Source organism: Drosophila hydei, unplaced genomic scaffold (genome assembly GCF_003285905.1).
Source record: "Drosophila hydei strain 15085-1641.00,03,60 unplaced genomic scaffold, DhydRS2 tig00000108-arrow-arrow-pilon, whole genome shotgun sequence".
Taxonomy (NCBI): Eukaryota; Metazoa; Arthropoda; class Insecta; order Diptera; family Drosophilidae; genus Drosophila; species Drosophila hydei.
The window spans coordinates 34,665-42,500 of record NW_022045666.1 but is presented as its reverse complement, the minus strand read 5'-3'; positions in this window follow the sequence as shown (position 1 = coordinate 42,500).

Here is a 7,836-nt window from a genome sequence, read left to right as displayed (position 1 = left end):
TGCTGCTGCTGCTGCTGCTACCAGATTTCCACATAGCGGCACGCAACCCTAGCGCTTGCTGCTGCCAGCATTGCAATGGCCAACCACCAACCACCCCGCCTGCCGATTACAACAAACAGCAGCTGTGGCTTTAATAATCGATTTTTCAGCACTCACACACATGCAAATCGATACACACACACACACGGGGCACACACACACACTCGCAATTGCAACGCTTTCGCTTTTAATTTAATTTTCTTTTAATTCGTTTTCAATTTCGTTTTCATATAATTTCCAATTAATTTTTCATGGAATTTTCTTTAAATTTTCTATTTGTTGCTGCACTTGCAACATTGGATTTTCCACAGGTTTTTCATTGTTTACACCAGTTTCACGCACCTTTTTCGCACATCAAGTTCAAAGCGTCAAATTTCAAGTTGTCGAGTTTTTGTTTTTTGTTTTTTTGTTGTATTTTTTTTTATGGAATTTTCATTTGTTTATTGCATTTTTGCCACAAAATTCGCTGTGTTTTGAGTGGTCGCCGCGTATATCCTTTCAGATGCGTCCTTTGCAGGAATGTGTCCCAAATTCAAGTGCGCCACAAACACAATTCGCGCCGCACTTTCCGTTTCGCCACTCAGCTGCTTGGAAAAAGGACTTCTAATGGGAAAAAATCGCAATGCCAGGCTGCTTCAACACACACACTCACACACAGCTACATCTGTGTGTGTGCGCGTGTGTGTGCTTTATATGCAGGCCAAAAATGGGACTCGCTGCGCTGCAAAATAGGGTTAGTAGGCATAATGCCAAGTGCATAGCCAGGAAAAACTGGAAAAGCGCGCGCGGCATTGTTGCGCAGCTTTTCCTACCCTTAAGCAAACGTGCTTTCCACTTCCACGCACTCACACACGTCCATTTCCATGAGGAAATTCTTGCGCTGGTGAATTTCGCTGCTTTTGGGGAAATTTTGATTTGTGTTGGACTTTTTGGGGGTGGAAATGTTGCGGCGCTTTGCGCGCTTCATTTGAATTTGAACTTGAGAGCGCGTAGAGTGCATGAGAGCTTGCTCGACTAGGCGATGCTCGCTAAATAAATATTCTTGCATTTTTTATATGCCAATTTTTTTTATAAACAAATAAATATATTTCTATATAGTGATAAATCAAAATATAGAACCACAATTAAGATATAATATTTAAGTATTTTTTGCAAATTTTCATTTATTTTAGTTGAATTTTTCTTTTAGCTTTTTTTTGCAGTCATATTAAATTGAAAAATTAGTGAAATACTGAAAAATAAAAGAATTATTAATTGTTAACAACTTTAAGAGCTCCTGAGCTGAAAGCCTATGTAAAATTTTCGAAAATTGAAAGAAAAATGTGAATTGTGTAAATATATATAAATAAAAATATAAAAAAATAATAAATAATATATAAACCAGCGAAGTAAATAAATATATAAAAAATAAATAAAAGTAAAATAATAATAATAATGATTATTATTATATTATTATTATTTTACTTTTATTTATTTTTTATTTATTATTATATAATTATTTTATTATTATTATATAATTATTTTACTTTTATTTATTTTTTATTTATTTATTTAATTCGATGGTTTATATATTATTTATTATTTATTTTTTTATTTTTTATAATATTAATAAAAAAACTAAAAATAAGTAAAATAAATCAAAAATAAAATATGAAAATAGAACACAAAATATAAATAAAAAATATATAGCGTATATGTATTAAAATAAATTCAACAAAACTAAATGATTAAATTAATATAATAAAAAAATAATAATAATAAATAAAATATGTAAATATACTGAAGAAATATTTTTTTAAAATTACATTTACGTATTTTATTTATTATTGATTAAATATTTATCAAGTTAGTGTGAGGCTTAAACATTCTCACTGAGGCTAGTTCAGCTGGGCGCAGCTTGGAGGAGATTATATATGATTCTTAATATTTTCTATTATATTTACTATTATTTATATAACTATAGCAAAATAAAAAATGTATAAAATCTTTAAATTGGTTAAAGAAAGCTAAACGTGGCAACTGAAGTCTGCAGCTTTTACGATATTCAAGTTATGCTTGAAAAACTAAGTCAACTGATCGATTGTTATCGATAAAAGAGAAAATGGGCTGAGTTATTGAAAATGTTAGCTTCGTACTGCATATGGTATAAACGAGTATTTATTTTCCATTTCAAGTCTCGAGCTGTTGTGGTTGAACTCCCATTTTCAATGGGTTCCAATTTAGGGCTTAAAATGAATTCCATTCAATTGGAAGCTTCACAACATTTATAGCAAAGTAAAGAGCTTAATAAACAGCAAAATTAATAAGAGAAATATAAAAATTATGAATGCTTATCGAAACCGCAAAATAATTCAATTCAAAAAGCAGAAAAAAGTGAAGCGAATCTGAGAAAAAAAAGTGCTGATTGAGGCGAACGAACAGTTAGAGAGATACGGCAACAGCAGCGGCAGCAGCTGAGAGCTCCGTTAAGATGGGGTTAATAAGATGAAGAAGAAGAAGCAGCAGCTAAAGTCCAAGCAGAAGCAGAAGCAGTTACGCAACTGAGCAAATGGGGCCCTATAACTGGGCAAGCGTTGAGCATTAGCTTTGACGCATCATTAGCCGTATTATCGGGCGCTTCTTTAATATTTCATGTTTTTCCGTTGCCTCAAATCATGTTAGATTTATGTGTTATGGTACGAGGCAGCGAGGGGGGCACGACGACTTTATCTTGCGCAAGCCAGCATCAGGTCTATCAAGCGTTAACTGGTTCTGGCCGTAAGCCTTCAATTTGGCTCAGACGAGCTTCGGCTTGCAACTTGGAAGCGCCGTTGGTTCTGCCAACCGAAATGTGTGCCTCACCGTTGTAATGATCGCTGCCAACTCCCCAGTTGCCCCTGCTCCACGCTCCGTCTTGACTATTTTCGTATTTTCCCCCGATTCTTTTGCAGTTGCAGTTGGTCTTAGAGCGATTGTAACCTGTTTCTCGTGTGGCAGAGAAAAGAACTTGGAGGCGACTCCAACAACAACAACAACAACAACAACAACAACGACGTCGACGACGAGAAAAAGTCCCGTACGAAAGTCCCAGTTATTCAAGAGGAAAAACCTGTTACACGCAAGTGGAACTCGCTTCGATTCTGGCCAAGAACAAATCACAGAACGAGCGAGCGAGCGAGAGAGCAGATCAAACAGCTAGCAACAACTGAAACACGTTAGTACCGTTGTGTCGGATTCTTTGTTGCGCAACTGTGTTGCAAGATTAGCTGAGCAGCAGCAGCAGCGACTGGTTTATTGCAACGTCGCGTCGTCGTCGACGTTGTCGATGAGGCAACGTCTCCAACAGCTGCCCCCCACCACTAACTACCTGCCAGAGGTTGCAACATCTGCAGCTAGAATCGGAAATGCAGCGCACATATATATATATACATATATATATATATATATCTAACATATATCTGTATAAAGTAAACAAAGCAAAAAACTCTTTGATAAATGCTTGGAAAACCTTGCCCAGGCAATCGCGTGCGTTGAAGCTTGACTGCGCTTTGCATTCAGTCAATTTTTCAAAACTCATATTGAGTACCGTTGCCCCCAGCCCCCTTGCACTTCTTTAACGATCAATTAAGCTGTTTTTCTCAGCCAAGGCTAACACTGCTGCCCCAACAGCAAAAATATCACCAGAATTATTTGCCAAGTGCAGCGAAACTTTTTTGCCTTTGTCTTTAGAGCTCTGATAATTATTATCATAATTATTTCAATGTGCTCAATTGTTGCATAATATTTATGAAAAAATATATATAATATATATATATATATATATATATGTATGTGTATGTGTGCATATATGTTTATATATTTTTATAGGGTTTTTAAGCCTTGAAAAGTAGAAATCAAATTTGAAGTTTGATTTTAGGCAATGTGAATTTGCTTAGAAAATATAATAAATATTTAAACAGACATAAATAATTGTTAAATATTGCAAAATTAATGATAAAAATTTATTATATGTACAAAATATATTTTCAAGCTTTAAATATTCATATAAAAAATAAAATAAAATTAGATTTATTTCTTTGCATTAAAAAAAAAATATATTTATATAAAAAATTTATATATAATTTTATTAAATTTTTTATAATTTTATATAATTTTGTATAATTTTATACATATACATTTTTTATTGTTGTATAATTGTTTATATATTTTTATAATTTAAAATATTTTTTAAAATTTATTTTCATGAAAATAAAATATTTTATAAAATTTTTTTTATGAAAATAAAATATTTTATAAAACTTATTTTCATGAAAATCAAATATATTTTAAAAAATGTAATTAAATTCGAAAAAAAATATATTAAAGTTAATTATTGAAATATGAAATATTTTTAAATATATTCAATTATTATATTTAATATACATATATTTAATAACTGCATGAGCATAATAATCTAAAACTCGGCTAACTCTATTGGAGCTAGTTTGATCTTTGGTAATATCTTCATATTCAGTTAAGTAAAAATGAATTTTACTTTGTTTCACAGAGTTTTACAATGGTTCGTTCAGAGACAAAGCTTCATTAATCGTTAACTTAATCAACAACAACAGCTGAATATGCAATACATAATTGAATAATGAAAAGGTGAAGGTTTCATATGAAACCATATCAAATTGAAAGTTAATTTTAGGATTCGCTATGCTCTTACTCAATGTATTTCGTTAAAGACGAATCGAAAAACAAGTCCTTAACATCAATTTGTAAATACATATATTAATTATGATGTAAGAGCATATCTGGCTGGCACTTACCTCTTATCGTGCTGGGCATGTTACATGCGTTCTTTGATCTCATCTAAAAGTACTTCATATAGATAAACAGTTAGACAGTTGAGCTGTAACTGTTAAGATTGCAATAAAAATTCACAAGCCAATCCAGTTTCGATAACATTTCGGGGGCACATGTCAATGTTATCGATAACGATGGCACTTAATTAGTTCAATGCGAACCAGTTCACGATCAACGCACACGAGAGCAAACAGTTTTCAAACGGTAAATTAGCCGAAGTGGGCGCGATTCGCTGATTGGCTGGCGCACGAGAGAGCGAGCAGGAGTGAGAGAGAGAGAGACAGAGAGCGCGCGAGAGTGCAGGGCCAAGAACAGCGCAACACAAGTGGACGCGCTGGACTGGACGTGTGGACAAACGTTCGAACACTAAACGGCCAGGAATTCAAATACGAATCCGGAGTCTCCAGCGCGGACTCATCTGCCAGCAGCTCGAAACCTGTGCGGAAGGCGGGCCGAACGGCCAAACGCGCATCGGGCCTCGCGATCAGCTTCAGTTGCAATTCGAAGAAAGGAGAAAGGAGTTTGCCAGCAGCAGCAACAGTCGGGCTCTGTTACTGTCTCAGCATCAGCCACCCCGCCTGGCCTACCTGTCTGCCACACACACACACACACATACGCACACACACGCATACGAAGAAGAATTCCCGCTAATTAAATACATGATCATCACTCAAAAATACACCCCAGCAACACGAAAGTTACAAGAGTCATTCGCGTATTTCATCAGAGTCGGAATCAAACGATTCGAGATGAGCGCGTGACACGATAAGTCGAGTTGATAGATTTGCTCAATGGCATAAGTAAGCTTTACACTGTTGGCATCGTGTCACGACCTATCGCATAGCTACCATCTCTAGAAAGCCAGCGTCCGCTTTGGAATCAAAATTGTTGTTGGAGCCCGTGACGTTACGTTGGGGGCCGCGTCATCAAAGCCGTGCAGCGCAGCAGGCTCCAGCTGCAGCTACATACACACACACACACACACACACTCACATTTATGCAAACATACAAAAAAAGCGCACCTTTAACTTTAATCGTTAAATAAACAGGAAGACTTCTACAGCAAACACTCACTCACACATAAACACACACACAGCCAGACAAGCACGCTCACAGCGAAAGAAAACTTATCACAAGTCGGTAGCAGCAGCGCAGAAGAAAGAAAAAAATGAAATAAAACAGGTTGAGAAGTACCGCTAAGCGGGAAGAAACAGCAGCAGCAGCAACGGCCGCTGCCGCTGCCTCTGTCTCTGTCAGCAGCGTCAGAGCAACAAGCCCCACAAGCAAAAAGGTCAACGAACGTTCTTAGCGAAGAAGAATGGAATCAAAACACAAAAACACAAAAAACTGAGCAAGAAAGAGCGCAAGAAATTACGGAGAGAGCGCAACAGTCAACCGCCATTGGCGGGCGAACCAAAGAGCGCAAAGAAAGTACGCGCAGAGAAAGCATGATCGTCGCACAACTTAAGAGAGTGCAGATGCTAAGAGACACAGAGAGAGTGAGAGCGCGTGAGAGCGAACAGTCAAAAAATTTATGCGGTATGCATTTTGAAAAGTATTTTGATGAAAATAACCTGAACGCAAATGTATTTTTAGCAAGAATTTCTGAAACGTAGCTGCTAAACAAAAGTGCATTAAAAGCTGCGGTCGCACTGGCTGACAGAGCGACCGAGACAGCGTTATGGAGAGCGGTTAAGCGTTGTAACTGTCTCGAGAAAGCCAAAAGAAACTGAAATTCTTGTTATATTGCTCAATATTTGGTAATACACACGCACACAATTAAAACGAACACATACAGACGTGCAAAAGCCATTGAATGTAGCGGTATATTGACGAAATTTCTGAGACGAGCCACAAGCAAAGCTCATTGACCTCCAGCAGCCGTCGACGTCGCCGTCGCTGTAGCCGTTGTAACTGTGTAATAAGCTTTTGGAACAGTGCGCGGAGGTCGGTAACAGCTGCAGGGGCTAGAAGTCTGTTTTATGTATTGTTGGTGGGTTTTTTTTTTGGTTTTTGTATTTGATTTCTTCCGTTCGCTGACGACTCGAGCTTCGAGCAATTCAACAGATTTTTATGTCTTCCTGTACAGCATAAAGCGTTGACTCAATTTAAAAAAAAAACAACAAAAAATTAAGACCAAAGATGCTTATGCAATTGGCTGTGTGTCTTTAGCAATTTATTTCGCGCTCGCTCGCTCTCTTAGCCGATAAGCCTAATGCCGACATTGTTATTGGTCAAGGCGAAATCTGTCCGAGACTTGAGAGTTTTGTCCAAGCACTTAAGCAAATAGCTGCGGACTCAAATTGCCTGCAACATTGATCCCGTTTCACTGTGCGTGTGCTCTGTGTGTGTGTGTGTGGGTAAGTTCTGTGTGCGCCCTACGCCGATTGGTCAATTGCTTGCTTAGGGCTTCCCTAGGCGAACAGCTGCCATTGGCTGTTTGCTGTTGTGCTCTCCTTTTCGACGTCCTTTCGGTGTGCCTGTTGCTGGCTTCAATACTCTTCGTTAAGAGAGTCGTTGCTATTTAAGGTATAAATTGGCAAACAGCATTTAAATTAGTGAGGTATTTAAATAACTTTGCTTTGTTTTATATATAATAAAGTAAAAATCTCTTGTTTCAATTGACTTACTAAGTAATAAAATACTAATAAAAAATATAATATATAATTATAATATTAAATTATTGTATTATATCATATAGAATTTTTATATATGGTTAGCAATTTTTTATCTTAAAACTTATTTATTTAAATATTAAAAGCTTTTACTAGTTTGAGTAAAATTTGCATAGAGCAAACAAAATTCGACTTGACTTGAACTATATATATTTTCTCCAATACACTTGCGCATTTGGCAGCAACAATTACTTTCATTCACAGAAATTATTTGAATGAATTTTATGCGACAGGACGAAGCAGGGTATAAATAGAGCTCGTCCTGTCTAAAAGTTTCCAGTTCCTAACTGTTTCT